The following is a 20,695-nucleotide window of genomic DNA, read 5'->3' as shown; positions in this document are numbered from 1 at the left end:
AAAAAAGAATCTGAGATCGTAGCTGGTGGGTCAGAAGAATGAGCAAGACAACCTGGGGCTTGCAATTACCATCTGAACGGAGGGAGGTCTGCATGGTTTGCGGCCTTACCTGCAAGATCTGACGCTATCTCTAGGTGGATGGCATCGGCACTGGGTTTGTATGCTGCATAACTGGCTGCTTGCTCAATAGTGGGGAAGAAACCCCCACGTTTGGTTGCAGAAGCCTTCTGTGCTGGGTGACAAAATTGAAAAAGTACTTTGAGTTTCTGTGTCTTACTGGCTGGCTCCAAAAAACTGTAAATAACGACTACCCAAACCTCAGAACAAAAAGAGCAACTGTCAATGACATGATACCTGTGACACAGGTCCGCAGAGGTCTAAGTGACACACAGTACAGCGCGGCTACTTCTGAGCGGCTTGGTAAAGGGGCAGGTGCAGGTCTGGAAGCTTCCTGCTCCTGCCTCCACCTGCCTCTGCTCTGCCCTCTGTCCTCTGAGCTCCAGTAACAAGTGGCTTCCTTCAATAAAGGACCTTAGAGGCTGGTGGCTCACGCCTGTGGTTAGACCACTTGGAGTCAGGAGTTCAGGACCAACCTGGCCAATGTGATGAAACCTCATCTCTACCAAAAACGCAAAAATTAGCCAGGTGTGATGGCACACACCTATAGTCCCAGCTACTCAGGAGCCTGAGGAATGAGAACTGCTTGAACCCAGGAGGTGGAGGCTACAGTTAGCCGAGGTCACGCTACTGCACTCCAGCCTGGGTGACAGAGTAAGACTCTGTCTCGCAAAAATAAATTAAAAAAAAAAACCACCAATCATATTGGATTAGGGCTTACCCATATAACTTTGTTTTCCCTTAACACTCCTTTATTTTTCTTTTCTTTCTTTATTTATTTTTATAGAGATGAGGTCTCGCTATGTTGCTTAGGCTTGTCCCAAACTCCTGGGTTCAAGCAATCCTCCTGCCTGGGACTCCCAAAGTGCTGGTTATTTATCTGAGACAGGGTACTACTCTGTTGTCCAGCCTGGAGCGCAGTGCCGTGATCACTGCTCACTGCTGCCTCGATCTCCCAGGTTCAAGTGATCCTCCTGCCTCAGCCTCTTGAGTAGCTGGGACTACAGGTGCACATCACCATGCCTAGCTAATTTTAAATATATATATATATATTTTTTTTTAGAGACAGGTCTCACTATGTTGCCCAGGCCAGTCTCAAACTCCTGGCTTCAAGCAATCCTCCTACTTTGGTCTCCTAAAGTGCTGGAATTAGAGGCATGAACCACCACATCCAGCCCCTTAGTACCCTTTTAAAGATCCAATATTCAAACACCATCATATTCTGAGACCCTGGGGGCTAGGAATATAATATATAAATTTTGGGGGACACAACACAGCTCTTAACAGCTTAGAACACAGAAAGAGTGGTGAATTACAGCATTATAGCCTGTAGGTCTCTAAATCTTGATTCAGGTACCCATGTACACCTATACCTCAAGCATGCTCCAGGAGGGCAGGAACACCCAGGGCTGCACACAGGTGCAGTGCAGGGAGCATCTGCTTTGGGAGGGGCCAGCAGGATCTCAGCACAAATGTCCGCACAGGTATAAAAGCCCCAGAGGATGAAGAATATGATTATCTTGATGTATTCTTTAGGATTACCATCCAAATAATACTTTTTAAAACCCCCAATTTGGAGGTTTCTTGCAGCCTGGGTGTGGTGTCTCACACCTGTGATCTCAGCATTTGGGGAGGCTTAGGTGAGAGGATCACTTGAGCCCAGGAGTTTGAAACCAGCTTGGGCAACCTACGGAGACCCTGTCTCTACAATTTTTTTTTTTAATTAGCTGGCCACAGTGGTCCATGCCTGTAGTCTCAGTCACTCAGGAGCCTGAGAGGCAGGAGGACAGCTTGAGCCCAGGAGTTCAAGGTTACAGTGAGCTATGATCGCACCACTGCATTCCAGGCTGGGTGATGGAGCAAGACCTGCCTCAAAAACAAAACAAGACCAAAAAACCCCCAAATTCTTGTAAAAGTTACTTTCACCCAAAGGTTATGAGTTTGAAAACATAGTCTTGAACAATACATAGCTCCTGTGTATTGCTAGGGCAAAGTTATGAAATGGAGCAATAAGGTTATTTAAAAATAATTGAAAGAAAATAATATAGAATAAACAATAATAGCAAATCTGCAGGATCCCAACCATCCCTTGACAAACTGCTTTTATTTCTGTATAACTGTTTCTTATGTACACTTTCTCATAGCTATGAGTAAAGCTTTCAAATAATTGTATTTCCTGTTTTCTTTCCACTTTTAGGATAGAAACCGCCAGCTTAGAAACCTTAAAGACCCTTAGAAACTTCCAAAGCACGATTAATCCACACCAGTAGGTGCAGAAAACACAATTTAAATCTTAAGCTACAGGCTGGGCATGGTGGCTCATGCCTGTAATCCCAGCACTTTGGGAGGCCAAGTTGAGTGGATCACCTGAGGTCAGGAGTTCCAGACCAGCCTGGCCAAGGTGGCAAAACCCCATCTCTACTGAAAAAACAAAAATTAGCCAGGCATGATGGTGCACACCTGTAATCCTGGCTACTTGGGAGGCTGAGGCAGGAGAATTGCTTGAACCCGGGAGGTGGAGGTTGTAGTGAGCCAAGATTGTGCCACTGCACTCCAGCCTGGCGACAGAGCGAGACTGTCTCAAAAGAAATAAAGAAGAATTCTTAAGCTACAATAATTCTAGTTGGGCATAAGATGGAGGTGTTGTTACTAAATGAACCACTTTTCAAGAAAATAAAATGATTACCATCTTTTTTCCAAAGCAAGAAAAAAATGTAAGCAAAAAAAGATGTAAGACCTTGAAATGTTTATGTTTGGTTCACAAAAAAGAATTAAGTTAGAAAGTCATTTGAACAAATTTAGCAAAAACGATCTTTTCCAGGCTAAACAACTATGCATTTTTCTAAAACAGAACGCCGGTCCTGGCTGTCCCCCTCTCACTCAGCCCGTCTGTCTCCTTCTGTGTGTTCTCCACTGAGGTCATGTATTTACTGACTTTATTTGACCCGTTCTTAATGTAAAAGCAACTGTTTTCAAAAATTCATATCAAAATGCCCGAAGGTCAACCAGGAAATACATTATCAAATGTTAACAGTAGTGTGACTGAGGGATTTCATTTTTCACAAATTTTCTATTATTTTCTCAAAATTGTAATATGCATGAACTCAATTTTTTTGCATAAGCTAATTTTACAGTGGGAACATATTTAACATTAAAACAAAGATGTTTACAAGGTTTCCTTTCTTTCTCCCTCGCTCCCCCTCTCTCTCCCCCAGGCACTCAATTCAGCCTCAACCTCCAGGGCTCAAGCAATCTTTCCACCTCAGCCTCTCAAGGAGCTAGGACCACTGGTATGTACCACTATACCTGGCTAAAGTTTTTTTTTTTTTTTTTTTTTTTAGAGACAATGTCTTGCTATGTTGCCCAGGCTGGTTTCAAACTCCTGGCCTCAAGCAATCCTCCTGCCTCAGCCTCCCAAAGTGCTGGGATTATAGACATGAGCTGCCGCTACACCTGGCACAAGGTAATTTTTTTTTTTTTAGATGGAGTTTCGCTCTTACTGCCCAGGCTGGAGTGCAGTGGCACAATCTCGGCTCATCACAACCCCCACCTCCCGGGTTCAGGTGACTCTCCTGCCTCAGCCTCCCAAGTAGCTGGGTTTACAGGCGCCTGCCACCACACCCGGCTAATTTTTGAACTTTTAGTAGAGACAGGATTTTGCAATGTTGGCCAGGCTGGTCTCAAACTCCTGACCTCATGATCCACCCACCTTGGTCTCCCAAAGTGCTAGGATTACAGGCGTGAGCCACTGCGCCCAGCCAGTGACTCATTTCCAAAGATGAGAATCACACCTGTAATCCCACCACTTTGGGAGGCCGAGGTGGGCAGATCATGAGGTCAGGAGATCAAGACCATCCTGGCTAACACAGTGAAACCCCATCTCTACTAAAAATACAAAAAAATTAGCTGGGCATGGTGGTACATGCCTGTAGTCCCAGCTAGTTGGGAGTCTGAGGCAGGAGAATCGCTTGAACCTGGGAGGCGGAGGCTGCAGTGAGCCAAGATCACGCCACTACACTCCAGCCTGGGTGACAAAGCAAGACTCTGTCTCAAAAAAAAAAAAAATCAGCACCTGTAATCCCAGCTGCTACAGAGGCTGACGCAGAATTGCCTGAACCTGGGAGGCAGAGGTTGCAGTGAACCAAGATCTCACTGCACTCCGGCCTGGGCAAGAGCAAGACTCCATCTCAAAACAAAACAAAAACACACACACACACAAAATGAATGCGGGATTAGATCCCAGATGAGATCCTGGAACAGGAAAGGGCATTAGTGACAACACTGATAAAATCCAGAGAAAGTCTATACGGGTGAGTTTTCTTTTTTCTTTGAGAGGTGGGGGCTTGGTGTGTTGCTTGGAGTACAATGACACAATCTCGGTTCACTGTAACCTCAAACTCATCGGCTCAAGTGACCCTCCCACCTCAGCTTCCCGAGTTGCTGGGACTACAGGCATGCACCACCATCCCTGGCTAACTTTTGTATCTGTAGTAGAGACAGGGTTTCATTATATTGGCCAGGCTGGTCTCAAACTCCTGACCTCAAGTGATCTGCCCTCCTCGGCCTCCCAAAGTGCTAGATTACAGGTGTGAGCCACCACACCTGCTCTGTAGTTTTGTACCAACAATAATTTATTATATGAGATGTTAACATGAGGAGAAGCTGGGGGTGGAGAGGATCTATGGGGACTCTGTGTTGCCTCTGGGACTTTCCTGTAAAGTTAAAGTCATTCCCAAATAAAAAACTTTTTTTTCGAGGTCATGCGTTAACATGACCCAACACATTAACTCTGTTATCACAGAAAACCCAGCATTAGCACCTTAACACGTTTTCAGTTTTTTTTTTTAACCTAGTCTTTTGAAGTACTTTTTGCTTAAAAGTCAGGACAGACTGAAAAATGACTTATGCACACACATACACACATACAGAAACACCAAAGTTAGAGCGAAATGGCCCTGAAAATGCTTGCCTGGTGGGAACTGTGTTGTATGAATAATTTTCATGTGTTCTGGAAAAAACCAAGCGATACTTTTCTGAATATCAAATTTCAGATAATCATACTGTTTAATACCTCATTTTCCAAAACGATAAATACTTCTTTTCTACAATTAGTCCTGTGCACACCTCCTAAGTAGTATAATAGTACATTTGCTCCAATGACTTTTTAAAGTTACTCTGATCTTAAAAACCGTGATATTTGCTCTATCTCCTGAGCAGTAGAGAAATACAACTCCATATAATCTCAGACAAGCGAAAGTTATGAGGATCTCCTCCTCCTCTCCATTTGGAAGGCAAGGTAGCTAAGAAGGAGCAACCCTGGACTTCTTCCAGGACAAAAGGCTTAGCTGGTAGAGCTGGTCAGTCCACAGGACTGGAACATCCACTGGGCTTCAGGTTCCCCAAGAAGATCATGACATTGTTGGAAGAAATTAAAGAAGCCCTAAACAAATGGAAAGACATCCCATGTTCATGGATTGGAAGACCTGATATTGTTAAGATGACAATACTTCTGGCATTGATGTATAGATTCTTAATTCCGGCTGGCTTTTTTTTTTTTTGGAGAAACTGACAATGGAAACTGGTCCTAAAATTCATATGAAAATCCAAGGAAACCAGAATAGCAAAAACAATCATTAAAAAGAAAAAAGCTGAAGGACTGACACTTCTCTATTTCAAAATTTATTATCACAAAGCTATAGTAACCAATACACTGTGGTATTGGCATAAAGATAGAGAGACCAGCAGAATAGAACTGAGAGTCCAGAAATATACTCTTACGTATATGGTGAACTGATGTTCAACAAAGGTAACCAAACAATTTTGTGGAGGGAAAACAGTCTTATTGACAAATGTTGGGCCAGGTGTGGTGGCTGATGTCTGTAATTCCAGGACTTTGGGAGGCTGATGTAGGGGCATCACTTGACCCAGGAGTTCCAGACCAGCCTAGGCAACATAGTGAGATCCTCTCTCTACAAAAAATAATAAACATCAGGCCGGGCATGGTGGCTCATGCCTGTAATCCTAGCCCTTTGGGAGGCGGAGGTGGGTGGATCACCTGAGGTCAGGAGTTCAAGACCACCCTGGCCATCATGGTGAAACCCCATCTTATATTAAAAAAAAAAAAAATTAGCCAGGCATGGTGGGACATGTATATAGTTCCAGCAACTTGGGAAGCTGAGGTGGGAGGATTGCTTGAGGCTGGGAGGTCAAGGCTGCAGTGAGCTGTGACTGTGCCACTGGACTCCTGCCTAGGTAACACAGCAAGACCCTATCTCAAAATAAAAATAAAAATAAAAACAAACATTAAATGCTAGGAACACTGAATATCCAATACAAAAGAATGAAGTTGTATGACTTCCTCACAGCATATACCAAAATCAACTTTAAATAAATTATATGACTGGGCATGATGGCTCATGCCTATAATCCTAGCACTTTGGGAGGCTGAAGTGGGCAAATCACTTGAGCTCAGGAGTTCAAGTCTAGCCTAGGCAACATGGTGAGACCTCATCTCTACTAAAAATACCAAATAATAATAATAATAATAATAGCCGGGCATGGTGGTGTGCACCTGTGGTCCCAGCTACTCAGGACTTTCCAGCTGAGGTGGAAGGATTGCTTGAGACTGTGGGGTAGAGGTTGCAGTGATAGGAGACTGTGCCACTGCACTCAAGCTTAGGTGACAGAGGAAGACCCTGTCTCAAAACAACAACAAAATTATAGTTTATTATAAGAGCTACAGTAATAAAACTTTTTTTGTTGTTTGTTGTTTTTTTTTTGTTTTTTGAGACAGTTTCACTCCGCCACCAGGCACCAGACTGGAGTGCAATGGTGCAATCGCGGCTCACTGCAACCTCCGCCTCCCCAGTTCAAGCAATTCTCCTGCCTCAGCCTCCTGAGTAGCTGGGATTACAGGCACGCGCCACCACGCCCGGCTAATTTTTGTATTTTTAGTAGAGATGGGGTTTCACCATGTTGACCACGATGGTCTCGATCTGCTGACCTTGTGATCCGCCCGCCTAGGCCTCCCAAAGTGCTGGGATTACAGGCGTGAGCCACCGCGCCAGCAATAAAACTTTTTTAAAAAAGAAAAACTAAATCCTCATAACCTTGGATTAGGCAAAGCTTTCTTCAATACAACCAAAGGCACAAACAACAAATGAAGAAATAAACTGGACTTCAACAAAGTTCAAAAGTTTTGTGTTTTAGCTATAAAAGTTTTGAAAGTTAAAAGATAACCCAAAGAATGGGAGGAAATGTTTGCAAATCATGTATCTGATAAGGAACTTGTATCCAGAATTTACGAAGAGCTCTTACAACTCAGTAATAAGCAAGCAAGCAAACAATTTTAAAATGGGTGGCCAGGTGTGGTGGCTCAGGCCTGTAATCCCAGCACTTTGGGAGGCAGGCAGATCACCTGAGGTTGGTAGTTCAAGACCAGCCTGACCAACATGGAGAAACCCTTTCTCTACTAAAAAGACAAAATCAAAAAAATATATATATATATACAAAATTAGCCAGGCATGGTGGTGCATGCCTGTAATCCCAGCTACTCAGGAGGCTGAGGCAGAAGAACTGCTTGAACTCGGGAGATGGAGGTTGCAGTAAGCTGAGATCGAGCTATTGCACTCCAGCCTGGGCAAGAATAGTGAAACTCCCCGGACCAGACGTGGTAGCTCACGCCTGTAATTCCAGCACTTTGAAAGGATGAGGTGGGCGTATCACCTGAGGTTGAGAGTTCGAGACCAGCCTGACCAACATGGAGAAACCCTGTCTGTACTAAAATACAAAATTTAAAAAAATACAAAATTAGCCGGGCGTGGTGGTGCATGCCTGTAATCCCAGCTACTCAGGAGGCTGAGGCAGAAGAACTGCTTGAACTCGGGAGATGGAGGTTGCAGTAAGCTGAGATCGAGCTATTGCACTCCAGTCTGGGCAAGAAGAGTGAAACTCCTTGGGCCAGACGTGGTGGCTCAAGCCTGTAATCCCAGCACTTTGAAAGGCTGAAGTGGGTGTATCATCTGAGGTTGAGAGTTCGAGACCAGCATGACCAACATGGAGAAACCCTGTCTCTACTAATAATACAAAATTAGGGTGGGCATGGTGGCACCTGCCTGTGATCCCAGCTACTTGGGAGGCTGAGGCAGAAGAATCGCTTGAACCTGTGAGGCAGAGGTTGCAAGTTAGCCAGGATCGCGCCATTGCACTCCATTCTGGGCAACAAGAGCAAAACTCCATCTCAAAAGAAAAAAAAATTAAAAGCAGGACGTGGGGTCATGCCTGTAATTCCCAGCACTTAGTGGGGCTGAGGCGGGAAGATCACCTGAGGTCAGGAGTTTGAGATCAGCCTGGCCAACATGGTGAAACCCTGTCTGTACTAAAAATACAAAAATTAGCTGGGCAAGGTGGCACATACCTGTAATCCCAGATACTAGGGAGTCTGACACATGAGAATCGCTTGAACCCGGGACAGGGAGGTTTCAATGAGCCAAGATCGTGCCACTGTACTACACTGCAGTGCCCTGTAGCCTGGGCCACAAAGCGAGACTCCATCTCAAAAATAAAAATAATAATAGTAATAATAATCATAATAATAATTGTAATGGGCAAAGGTTCCAAATAGGCCTTTCTCTAAAGAAAATATACAAATGACTAATACATGAGAAGATGCTCAATGACATTCGTCATCAGCGAAATGCAAATCAAAACCACAATGAGATACCACTTCACACTACTAGGATGGACATGATAAAAAAACGGACAACAGCAAGCATTGGTAAGGGTGGGGAGAAACTGGAACCCTCATACCCTGCTGAGGGGAATGTAAAACGCTACAGCCATTTTTGGAAACCAGCCTGGCAGTTCTCAAAAGGTTGAATGCGGAGTTACCCTATGACCCAGCAATTCTACTACTAGGTATATACCCAAAAGAAATGAAAACTACCACATCCACACAAAAATGTACATGTTCATAGCTGCATTATTCATGAAAGCCAAAAGTGGAAACAGCCAAAATGTCCATCAATGGATGAATGGATAAATACAATGTGGTACCTGGTATAAAATGGATTATTTGGCAGTAAAAAAAAAAAAAATGCTACAACATGAATGAACCTTGAAGAAATAATGCTCAGTTAAGACACCAGACCCGAAAGACCAAGTATTATATGATTCAATTTACATGAAATTAGTTAGAGTCTAGAGAATCTACAGCGTAGGAAAATCTATGGAGACAGAACGTAGATTTGTGGTTGTCTCGGAGTTGGTGTGGGGAATGGGAGAACCAGGAGTGAGTGCTAGTGGCCATGAGCTTTCTGGGGTGATGAAAATGTTCTAAAACGATTTTTTGTGAGGCTTGCACTTTATGGTCACTCTAAAGCCAATGAATTGTAGACCTTAAATGGATAAATTGCATGGTATGTGAATTACCTCAATAAAGTTGTCAAATATGCAGAAAAAGGTAAATTGAGTCTATGAACAGTGGTTCTCCAACTTCACTAACCCTAAGAATCACCTGGAGTTCTTTTAAAAATGCACCGTCCTGGGCCATTCCACCCGACTTCTGACTCAGAGGATCTGGAGAGAGACCCAAGAGTCTACACTTCTAACCAGTAGCCCCAGTTGATTCTGATGCACCGGGAACACTGATAAATGCTCTGTGCTCTATCCAGGGAGTCTGTGATTTCTAGTTTACAGGGTGAATTCTTCATCAGCCACTCCAGGAACAGGGATGGACATGTCTTAGGTAGTTCCTGGCTGGATCAGTCTATCTTCTGGATTCTTCCCTAAACTTTTAGCAATTTATGTTCCAAGAGTAAAGGTTTTAGAGGCTTTTTTTGTTGTTTTTTTGAGACAGAGTTTCCCTCTTATTGCCCAGTCTAGAGTGCAATGGCATGATCTCGGCTTACCACAACCTCCACCTCCTGGGTTCAAGTGATTCTCTTGCCTCAGCCTCCCGAGTAGCTGGGGTTACAGTCACGCGCCACCACGCCTGGCTAATTTAGGATATTTCATACAGACAGGGTTTCTCCATGTTGGTGAGGCTGGTCTCAAACTCCTGCCCTCAGATGATCCGCCCACCTCAGCCTCCCAAAGTACTGGGATTACAGGTGTGAGCCACCTCACCTGGCCTACAGGCAGTTATTTTTCCACCCAATCAATGTTCACTGGATAAACTGACTTTGAAAAAATGAAGTAGAGGCTGGGCACAAAGTGGCTGAAGCCTGTAATCCCAGCACTTTGGGAGGTTGAGGCAGGCAGACCGCCTGAGGTCAGGAGTTCCAGACCAGCCTGGCCAATACGGTGAAACCCCATCTCTACTAAAAATACAAAAATTAGCCAGTGTAGTGGCGCGGATCTGTAGTCCCGGCTACTCGAGAGGCTGAGGTAGGAGAACTGCTTGAACCCAGGAGGTGGAAGTTGCAGTGAGCCGAGATCACGCCACTGCACTCCATTCTGGGCAACAGAGCCAGACTCCATCTCAAAAAATAAAAAATAAAGTAGAAATGAATGTAAAAGATCAAAAGTCTTAACAGTTACCTTACCATACTCATATTATATACTCCCCCAACTCGGTAATCTGGTGGTTGAATATATTTTTTAATTAAAAAATTAAAAAAAAATTTTTTTGAAACATGGTCTCACTTTGTCACCCAGGCCAGAGTGCATGATCTCGACTCACTGCAGCCTCGACCTCCTGGGTTCAAGAGATCTTCCTGCCTCAGGTCCCCCAAGTAGCCTGGACTACAGGCGCTAGCCAACATGCCTGGCCAATTTTTGTATTTTTAGTAGAGATGGGGTTTCACCATGTTGGCCAGGCTAGTCTTGAAACCCTGAGCCCAGGTAATCTGCCTGCCTCGGCCTCCCAAGGTGCTGCGATTACAGGCATGAGCCACTGCACCTGGCCTGGCGATTGGATATTACTTTGGGTCGCCAGTCAACATTCATCCTAACCAGCTGCCATGATGTTGGTAACAAAGGAGACCCAGCAGCATAAAGATGGCTCGGCGTAAACCCAAGACCAATGATCACGCATGTCAGGAACCGGCCGGAGTCTCCCGTACCAGCAGGTCTGTGGGAAGCAAGCTAACAGCCTCCCAGGGATGTCCAGGTCCTGATCCCTGGAACCTGTGAGTATGTTAACCTATTCGGCAAATGGAAACGAAGGTTGCAGAAGAATTAAAGCTGTTCACCAGGTTATCCTGGTGGGTCCAATGTAATCACTGGGGTCCTTAAAAGTGATTATATGTTTACGATCACTTTCAAAAATGAAGAGGGAACAGATACGAGTGAGGGAGAAATGTAAGAATGGAGGCAGGTCCAAGAGGTAAGATGCTGTCTGCTTTGCAGATAGAGGAAGGGGTCACAGGCCAAAGAATGCGCGTGGCCTCTAGAAGCCGGGAAAGGCAAGAAAATTGATTCTCTCCCAGAACCCTGAGCAAGGAATGCAACTCTGACTCCACTTTGATTTTAACTCAGTGAGACCCATGTCAGACTTCCGATTGCTAGATCTGGAAGACAAATTTGTGTCATTTTAAGCCACCATATTTGTTAGGACAGCAACAGGAAACTAATACAGGAACCTAGTGACGAGGCTCTGAAGCCAGGAACCCTGCCTGGTGCCTACAGTGGACCCCCAGAATCATCTTCAGATGCACGGGAGGGAAGCACCATCAGTGTCCGCCAGCACCGGCGTCCTCAGCCACGAGGACCATTCCCTCGCCCTCCCCGGCAGGTTTCATCTGCGTCATGGAAATAGCGGTGAATTTCGCAGGGGTTGTTAACAGCTGAGAGAAAAGGGTGAAGTCATTGCCAGAGTTCCCAGGCCATACGGACAGCTGCTCCCCGATAATCACTGCTCCACGCAGTCCAAGGGGGGCTGCGATTGACCCCCCGACAGGAGGAGGGGACACTCAGGTGCGCAGTACACACCCTTAAAGGTAGATTTAAAAAACCGGCAGTGACCCCTGCCCCAAGAAGGCTGGGAACTGCTACGCTGCGGTGTGACGCGCTCCGCTTCCCCACCCCGGGAGCCGCAGGCACGGCAGCTCCTTCCCCCGTCCCCAAGGCTCAGAATCTTTCACTCCTCCCAGTGCAACTGCATCAAACGCGGCCTGGCTGCACCCACAGGGCTCCAGCTCCTTCCCCCGTCCCCAAGGCTCAGAATCTTTCACTCCTCCCAGTGCAACTGCATCAAAAGCGGCCTGGCTGCACCCACAGGGCTCCAGCTCCTTCCCCCGTCCCCAAGGCTCAGAATCTTTCACTCCTCCCTCACCCAGTGCAACTGCATCAAAAGCGGCCTGGCTGCACCCACAGGGCTCCAGCTCCTTCCCCCGTCCCCAAGGCTCAGAATCTTTCACTCCTCCCTCACCCAGTGCAACTGCATCAAACGCGGCCTGGCTGCACCCACAGGGCTCCAGCTCCTTCCCCCGTCCCCAAGGCTCAGAATCTTTCACTCCTCCCAGTGCAACTGCATCAAACGCGGCCTGACTGCACCCACAGGGCTCCAGCTCCTTCCCCCGTCCCCAAGGCTCAGAATCTTTCACTCCTCCCAGTGCAACTGCATCAAACGCGGCCTGGCTGCACCCACAGGGCTCCAGCTCCTTCCCCCATCCCCAAGGCTCAGAATCTTTCACTCCTCCCAGTGCAACTGCATCAAACGCGGCCTGGCTGCACCCACAGGGCTCCAGCTCCTTCCCCCGTCCCCAAGGCTCAGAATCTTTCACTCCTCCCAGTGCAACTGCATCAAACGCGGCCTGGCTGCACCCACAGGGCTCCAGCTCCTTCCCCCGTCCCCAAGGCTCAGAATCTTTCACTCCTCCCAGTGCAACTGCATCAAACGCGGCCTGACTGCACCCACAGGGCTCCAGCTCCTTCCCCCGTCCCCAAGGCTCAGAATCTTTCACTCCTCCCAGTGCAACTGCATCAAACGCGGCCTGACTGCACCCACAGGGCTCCAGCTCCTTCCCCCGTCCCCAAGGCTCAGAATCTTTCACTCCACCCAGTGCAACTGCATCAAACGCGGCCTGGCTGCACCCACAGGGCTCCAGCTCCTTCCCCCGTCCCCAAGGCTCAGAATCTTTCACTCCTCCCAGTGCAACTGCATCAAACGCGGCCTGACTGCACCCACAGGGCTCCAGCTCCTTCCCCCGTCCCCAAGGCTCAGAATCTTTCACTCCTCCCAGTGCAACTGCATCAAACGCGGCCTGACTGCACCCACAGGGCTCCAGCTCCTTCCCCCGTCCCCAAGGCTCAGAATCTTTCACTCCACCCAGTGCAACTGCATCAAACGCGGCCTGGCTGCACCCACAGGGCTCCAGCTCCTTCCCCCGTCCCCAAGGCTCAGAATCTTTCACTCCTCCCAGTGCAACTGCATCAAACGCGGCCTGACTGCACCCACAGGGCTCCAGCTCCTTCCCCCGTCCCCAAGGCTCAGAATCTTTCACTCCTCCCAGTGCAACTGCATCAAACGCGGCCTGACTGCACCCACAGGGCTCCAGCTCCTTCCCCCGTCCCCAAGGCTCAGAATCTTTCACTCCACCCAGTGCAACTGCATCAAACGCGGCCTGGCTGCACCCACAGGGCTCCAGCTCCCCGGCCCTCCTCTCCCAGGAATCCTCCCGCAACCCGAGGCTCCGAGGGTCTCCCTCGCCCCAGCATCTCACAGCTCCAACTCGCTGCCGTCCCTGCAGGGCCCGCCCGAGCTGCAACCGTGGGACAGGGCCGGTGGGGGTGGGCGCATCGGGAAAGCAGCACTGGGTGGGGCGCGCGCCGCCAAGGGCCGGCGGGCGAGTGCCGGGCTCCTCGGTGGGGTGATGTTGGGGCTCTGGCCAGGGGAGGCAGGGAGGGGCGAGGATCAGGGAGGAAATCGCGGCAGACGCCACGGGAGGCGGCCTGAGCGCCAGGACGCGGACCCCTCTTCAGCACCCGCAGCCCTCGGGACCCCCGGGACCCCCGGGAGAGCCTGGCCAGGGACCTGTCCACGCCGGGGACGTGAGACCCTCCCCGCCCGCTGGGGCCCGTCCTCACCGACGGCAGCGGGCCCTCCCTCTCCAGCGACAGCGCCACGACGGGTCCCTTCGCCTCTGTGCCGGGGGCCCCCGCCTCGGCTGGCGCCGTCACCTCAAGCCGGGGTCACGGCGTGAGCATGCGCAGCAAGGCTGCGGGGGCCGCGCTTGTGGCTGGGGCAGCTCCTCAGGGTTTGGCCGCGCGGCGTAGAGCGGGGCGTCCGGCCAATCGGAGGGCGGAGGCGGGGCCAGGATTCCATAAGTGGGCGGGAACACCAGGGATTGGGTGTCGCCATCCGGGGACGGACCCTCGGAGGATCTGCGGCCTGGGTAGGTTCTGGTCGAGGTTCTCCCAGCATCAGCGGGGTGGGCTTCAGTGCGACCCCGGTCTTCCTCACGGATTTGACTCCGGCTCCCTACAGGGGAAACTGGAGCATTTGTTTAAAGGTTTTGTTCGCCCCCGTCGGGATACTGAGCGTGCGGAGGGAAGGTCTTTAGGCTCATGGAAGTTGCTGCCTTGTGTTCAGCTGTGCATCCTTGAAGACGCAACAGACTCATCCGCGCCATTGGTGCAACCCTCGCCCATTAGTTCAGCTCCTACTCAATCATTTCTCTCTCGTTATTGGTCCAGCCTTGGCCTGCAGGCCCCGCCCCTACCTACAGGCCCCGCCCTCTTTGCGTCCCATCCACCTACACCCGACCCTCGGTGCTCCGGGGACACTCATCCTCCAACCACCCAGTGCTGTGGGACCGGGTTGGCCCCGGACATAGGGAGCTTCGGGGCGCTGCTTTACTGGGACACTGAATGCAGCTGCCAGAGCGGTCCCAGCGCGGCACCCTGGGCTCAACGCGGCTCTCCCAGCCCCGCGGCGTCACCCCCCTCTGCCCGCCCCTTGGCCCCCCAGGCGCTGTTCCGTGCCCACCCCCACCAAAACAGCCACTGGAGGTGCCCCCGCCCCAGGGCTCCAGGATCCAGGTGGTGGTACTCGGAGGCCTCTGCACCCTCCGCCTGCCCTCGTCCGAGTGCCAGCTGCGCTGCACTCGCTCCCTCTACCCTGCCGCCCCCTCACACAAAGTATGTAGCAGGTCTCGAGTGCAGATTTAAAAGTTTGCTTGCCTTCGGGAGGCCAAGTTTGGCCCCCACAGGTAAATACTTAGAAAAGGGAGGAATATTTTAATAGCCTTTTCAGATAATTGTGGCTATTCTTCTTTGATACTACAACAAACCTCAAGTGGTGGGGGTTTTTCTGATTGCTGTTTGTTTTGTTTTGAGACAGGGATTTTTTTCTCGAATTCCTGATCTCGTGATCCACCCGCCTCGGCCTCCCAAAGTGCTGGAATGTGAGCCACCTCGCCTGGCCAAGTGGTGGTTCTTTTTTTATTTTTGAAACAGAGTCTCGCTCTGTCTTCCGAGAAAAGACATCTAAGGACGTCGCACAATGGCAGGTTTGAGTCTATGTCAATTATGTTTCAAGACAGTTGATTTTGTAAAAAGTGAGGGTTATGGGGAAAAAAGGGAAACAGAGAAAGGGGGCACAATGGAGGCCTACAATTAATGTTGCAATTTATGTTGGAATTAGGGATGGAGTGGGGAATTTAGTCTCAATCTCCCTGTGGCTGCCATCTGCAGGGTCAACACCGAGAAGCCCTCCCTGCCCAGTCGTCCACCTCCCACCCCTGCAGAAGGCTCTTTAGAGCCAGCATCTGGGCCTTAAGGAACCCAGGTGGGCGTCAGGCGAGTGGGCAACACGGTACTGAGGCTGCGGGTCGCAACCGCACTCCTGGTGGCCCGCGCAGCCTGGGCGCTGGGGAGGCGGCCGGGCGTCTGCTGAGTCCGCGAGCGCTCTCTTCCGGCCTCCAGGAGCATCCGCCAGAATGTCCCCAGGTTTCAGCCCTGACTCAGACGAGGCCCTGCCCGGTGCTGGGTGCTGCCCAAGGAAAAGTGCACAGATTGCCTGCACGAGAGAGCAGCGTTTAGTTCGTCTGTATACCCCTCTCCTTTTTTTTCCCCCCAAGATGGAGTCTCCCCCTCTGTCGCCCAGGCTGGAGTGCAGTGGCAAGATCTCGGTTCACTGTAACCTCCACCTCCTGGGTTCAAGCAGTTCTCCTGCCTCAGCTTCTCGAGTAGCTGGGATTACTGGTGTGCACCACCATGCCCCACTAATTTTTTGTATTCTTAGTAGAGACGAGGTTTCAGCATGTTGGCCAGGCTGTTTTTGAACGCCTGACCTCAAGTGCCACCTGCTTCAGCCTCCCGAAGTGCTGGGATGACAGATGTGAGCCACTGCGCCCGATCCCTCCCCCATTTCTTAATCCGAAGACCTCAGCTTTGCAGGGATGCAGGCTGCTGGAGGCCGCCACGCGGTGGGTGGGTTCCCGTTCATCTCTTCAACCTGCTGGTTTCATGCAATTTGACCGCTTTGGACTGCCCGCTAGTGACAGGGATTTGGCCACACGGATATTTGAATTATTTACAATAGCGAAACAAATATGAAGTGAAGCAAATGTCCATCAAATGATGAACAGTTACATGAAATGTGGTCTATCCCTTTAATGGAAATACAATACATACTACAACGTGCATGAACCTGGAAACATGAGGCCTAGTGAGAAGCCACACACGAGAGGCTACATGAGTCCATTTATGTGAAACGTCTGGGACAGGCAAAATCAGAGGCAGAAAGTGGACCCGTGGTTGCCAGGGCCTGGGGGGAGTGACTGCTGCTGGTTACTGGTTTTCTTTTCAGAGGTGATGAAAAAATTGTTGGAAATAATGATTATCAATGTACAACCTTGTGAATAGACCAAAAGTCACAGAATTCTACACTTTAAAATGGTCAATTTTCTGGCCAGGCTTGGTGGCTCATGCCTGTAATCCCAACACTTTGAAAGGCTTGAGACAGGAGGATCACTTGAGATCGGGAGTTCGAGACTATCCTGGGCAACATAGCGATACCTCATCTCTACTAAAAATAGAGTAGGTGTGGTGGTATTCGCTTGTGGTCCCAGGTACTCCGGACGCTGAGAGGACGAGGCTGCAGTGAGCTGAGATCGCACCACTGCACCCCAGCCTGGGTGACAGAATGAGAACTTGTCTCAAAAGAAAATAAAATGGGCCGGGTGTGGTGGCTCATGCCTGCACTGCCAGTACTTTGGGAGGCTGAGGCAGGTGGATCAGAAGGTTAGAAGATCAAGACCATCCTGGCCAACATGGTGAAAGCCTGTCTCTAATATCAAAACAAGTAAATAAAATGGTCAGTTTAATGGCATGTGAATGAAATCTCAGTTTAAAAAGAAGAAATGAACGGTCAAGAAAGTGACAGATATATTAAAATCGCCCCTCAAAAATGGTTTGAACGTCAGTAATTTCACTTTTTCCGTATAATTAATCTTAAATACCAGAAAGTAAAACTAAAATGTCTTTTTTTTTTTTTTTTTTTGAGATGGAGTGTCACTCTGTTGCCCAGGCTGGAGTGCAGTGGTGTGATCTTGGCTCACTGCAACCTCTGCCTCCCAGAAATCAAGTGATTCTCCTGCCTCAGCCTCCTGAGTAGCTGGGATTACAGTCATGCACCACCACACCCAGCTAATTTTTGTATTTTTAGTAGAGACAGCGTTTCACCATGTTGGCCGGGATGGTCTCAAACTCCTGACCTCAAGTGATCCACCTGCCTCAGTCTCCCAAAGTGCTGGGATTACAAACCTGAGTCACCACGCCCGTCCCTCAAATATCTTTTGCTTCTTGACTCTAGACGTGTATTTTCTGCACATTTTCATAACCTTCTTACACTAAAATCACTACTTGTTTAAACTGCTTGTCAATTGTTAAGCTAATTGTTAAATTGTTGAAAACATTCGCTGATATATTTTATATCGATACTTAGCTCATTCTGTGGCTCCATTGTTATGTATTTTTCAATCAGATGTTTTAAGTGTTGAAAAGTAATCCCAGCACTTTGGGAGGCCGAGGCAGGTGGATCATGAGGTCAAGAGATCGAGACCATCCTGGTCAACATGGTGAAACCCCATCTCTACTAAAAATACAAAAAATTAGCTGGGCACGGTGGTGCATGCCTGTAGTCCCAGCTACTCGGGAGGCTGAGGCAGGAGAATTGCCTGAACCCAGGAGGCGGAGGTTGCGGTGAGCCGAGATCGCGCCATTGCACTCCAGCCTGGGTAACAAGAGCAAAACTCTTGTCTCAAAAAAAAAAAAAGAAAAGTTCTGGCCTTTATGGGTGAGGAGGGAATATTTATTTCAGTGAATGTGAGCTCACAACCAAATTACCAATGCACAAAGCCCAGGCACACACATCCACACTCATTCCTAAAGTATTTGTTTTCAATCCTGGGATAAATATAGCTTGAACTTAACTTTTCCTTTTCCTTGCCCTCCAGGGTCCAGCCCCAAAAGGTCTAGCGGGTGCTCTTTTGTGTGCGGAGATGACAGATTGAAAGAAAGAAAGACACAAGGATGCAGAGATAAGAGAAGAATTCAGCTGGGCCCAGGGAACCTCTACTACCAAGGTACAGAGTCCAGTAGTGGCTCCGAATGCCTGGACACGCTGATCTTTATTGTTTACAAGGCAGGAGGGCAGGGCCAGGAGAGCGATTCATCTGACATGATTGGTAGGGTCAAGCAAATCACATACTGACAACACTGGGGCCACGTGGGTACAGTACACGGCCCCCTACCTGCAGGGAGGGGAGGCACATACGTCAGTACGTCAGTATTTTTCTATGCACTTATCAGAAAGATCAAAGGCTTGTAGGATTCCTCTATTCTTTCTTCTAACGACTTCCAGGAACTTAAAAGAAGCACTGGGTGGAAAAGTGGAACATGAAAGTGGACAAGGAGGGTGACAATCGGAGCACAGCCCCACGAAGAGGCATTCTGCTCAGGAATCCAGAGCAGAGTGTTCTCTGAACTCCCCCAGTGAAAGGGAAACTCCCCTCCATGGCCTGCTAAGTAAATGGCACCTTCCCAGGTGCTGGCGCTACCACGAGACTCTCACCCTTGCCTCCTCATCGCTTCTCACAATGTCCCTTTAGTTCTTAATTATATTACACCCGATTGTCTATACTATAAGACTAAAATGTCTCTACACCGTAATACTAAAGCAAAGATTAGTAATAGAGAATAATGATTTATTAAGATTGATTATATAATTGATCATGTGGTTGTTTCTAAATATATTTGGTGTCATTGCTATAACTAATCAGTAAAGGTAGTTGCTATCATTGCTACATAAGTAAGCAGTTATTATACTGGGCCACATCGTGCCTTCAGTCTCTTGCTGTGGCACCTGGGCAACTTTCTTCTCACATTTCCCTTTCCTTTCCTTTCTGTCCTTCCTTCTTTTTTATTGAGATAGAGTCTTGCTGTCATGCAGGCTGGAATGCAGTGGTGCTATCATGGCTCACTGCAGCCTCAACCTCCCAGGCTCAAGCAGTCCCCCCACCTCGGTCTCTGGAGTGCTGGGACTACAGGCAGGCACCACCAAGTGTGGCTAATTTTTAAATTTTTTGTAGAGACAGCATCTCCCTATGTTGCCCAGGCTGGTCTCGAACTCCTAAGCTCAAAGAATTTTTCCACCTTGGCCTTCCAAAGTGCAGAGGTTACAGGCGAAAGCAACCATGCCTGGCCATGTTTCTCCTCTTCAGGCTTTCAGCTGATTGCTGCTGAAGAGTCAAGTGTTCTAGAAAGCCAGGCCGCCTTGGCTGTTGGGGCCGATGAGTTAGCAGCCATTTCCCCTTGGGGGTTATCTGGCTCCTCCTTTACCCACCAGTCCAGTGAGTCCTGCCATGTGCCTGGGCCTGTCCCGGCTGCTGGACAGACAGCAGCAGGCAAGGGAAGGGGCTTGGACGCCAAGATACCGTGTTTCACATCCACTATTATGACTGGATGGGAGGGAAGGTGAGGGAACAAGGAGGGCGCCTTGCCTGGAAGAGACCAAATCAGCAAACAGATAGTGATCAGACCATCGGAATTTTTTTTTTTTTCCCTAAGAGACAGTCTTCTAGCCTGGGCAACATGGTGAAACTGTGTCTCCACTAAAAATACAAAAAATTGGCCAGGCATGGTGGTGCACGCCTGTAGTCTCAGCTGCTCAGGAGGTTGAGGTGGGAACGTCACTTGAGCCCAGGCAGCTGGGGCTGCAGCAAGCCTTGATCATGCCACTGCACTCCAACCTGGGTGAAGGGAGTGAGACTCAATCTAAAAAAAGGAGAGAGAGCAACAGTCTCACTATTTTATCCAGTCTGGTCTCCAAGTCCTGGGCTCAAGTGGTCCTTCCCCATTAACTTCCCAAAATGTTGGGATTACAGGTATGAGGCACTGTGCCCGGACTGCAAAAAAACTCTGACATAATCTCGGGGACAGTCAGCCTGGGCAGCCAAACCCCAGCCTCTGCAGTTACTGGCTCAGAACAGTCAGGAAGTCAGGAGTCGATGGCTGACTGCAGGGTCCCTATTTTTCTTTTCATTCTTTTTTTAATGAGATGTGGTCTCACTCTGTCACCCAGGTTGGAGTGCAGTGACACCATCTCAGCTCACTGCAGCCTCTGCCTCCCTGG

The 20,695-nt window shown here is 48.9% G+C and overlaps 1 protein-coding gene across 12 annotated transcripts in view; it reads right to left on the bottom strand.

Moving 5' to 3' along the window:
• Positions 1 to 14,241, bottom strand: part of FLYWCH2 (FLYWCH family member 2) — a 33,678-nt gene extending 19,437 nt beyond the window's left edge. For 5 of the 12 annotated variants that reach the window (XM_078344445.1, XM_035266677.3, XM_035266674.3 and 2 more), the window contains exon 1: positions 14,146 to 14,241. The gene's annotated coding sequence lies outside the window, so the exon portion shown is untranslated. Of the gene's footprint in view, positions 1 to 109; positions 233 to 13,781 lie in introns of all 12 variants that reach the window. The other 7 variants (XM_035266676.3, XM_078344447.1, XM_078344446.1 and 4 more) reach the window with 3 other exon arrangements.
• Positions 14,242 to 20,695: the final 6,454 nt, after the last annotated feature.

This window comes from Callithrix jacchus, chromosome 12, assembly GCF_049354715.1.
Source record: "Callithrix jacchus isolate 240 chromosome 12, calJac240_pri, whole genome shotgun sequence".
Taxonomy (NCBI): Eukaryota; Metazoa; Chordata; class Mammalia; order Primates; family Cebidae; genus Callithrix; species Callithrix jacchus.
The sequence above is the reverse complement of the archived record's forward strand: the minus strand, read 5'-3'. Positions and strand labels throughout refer to the sequence as shown.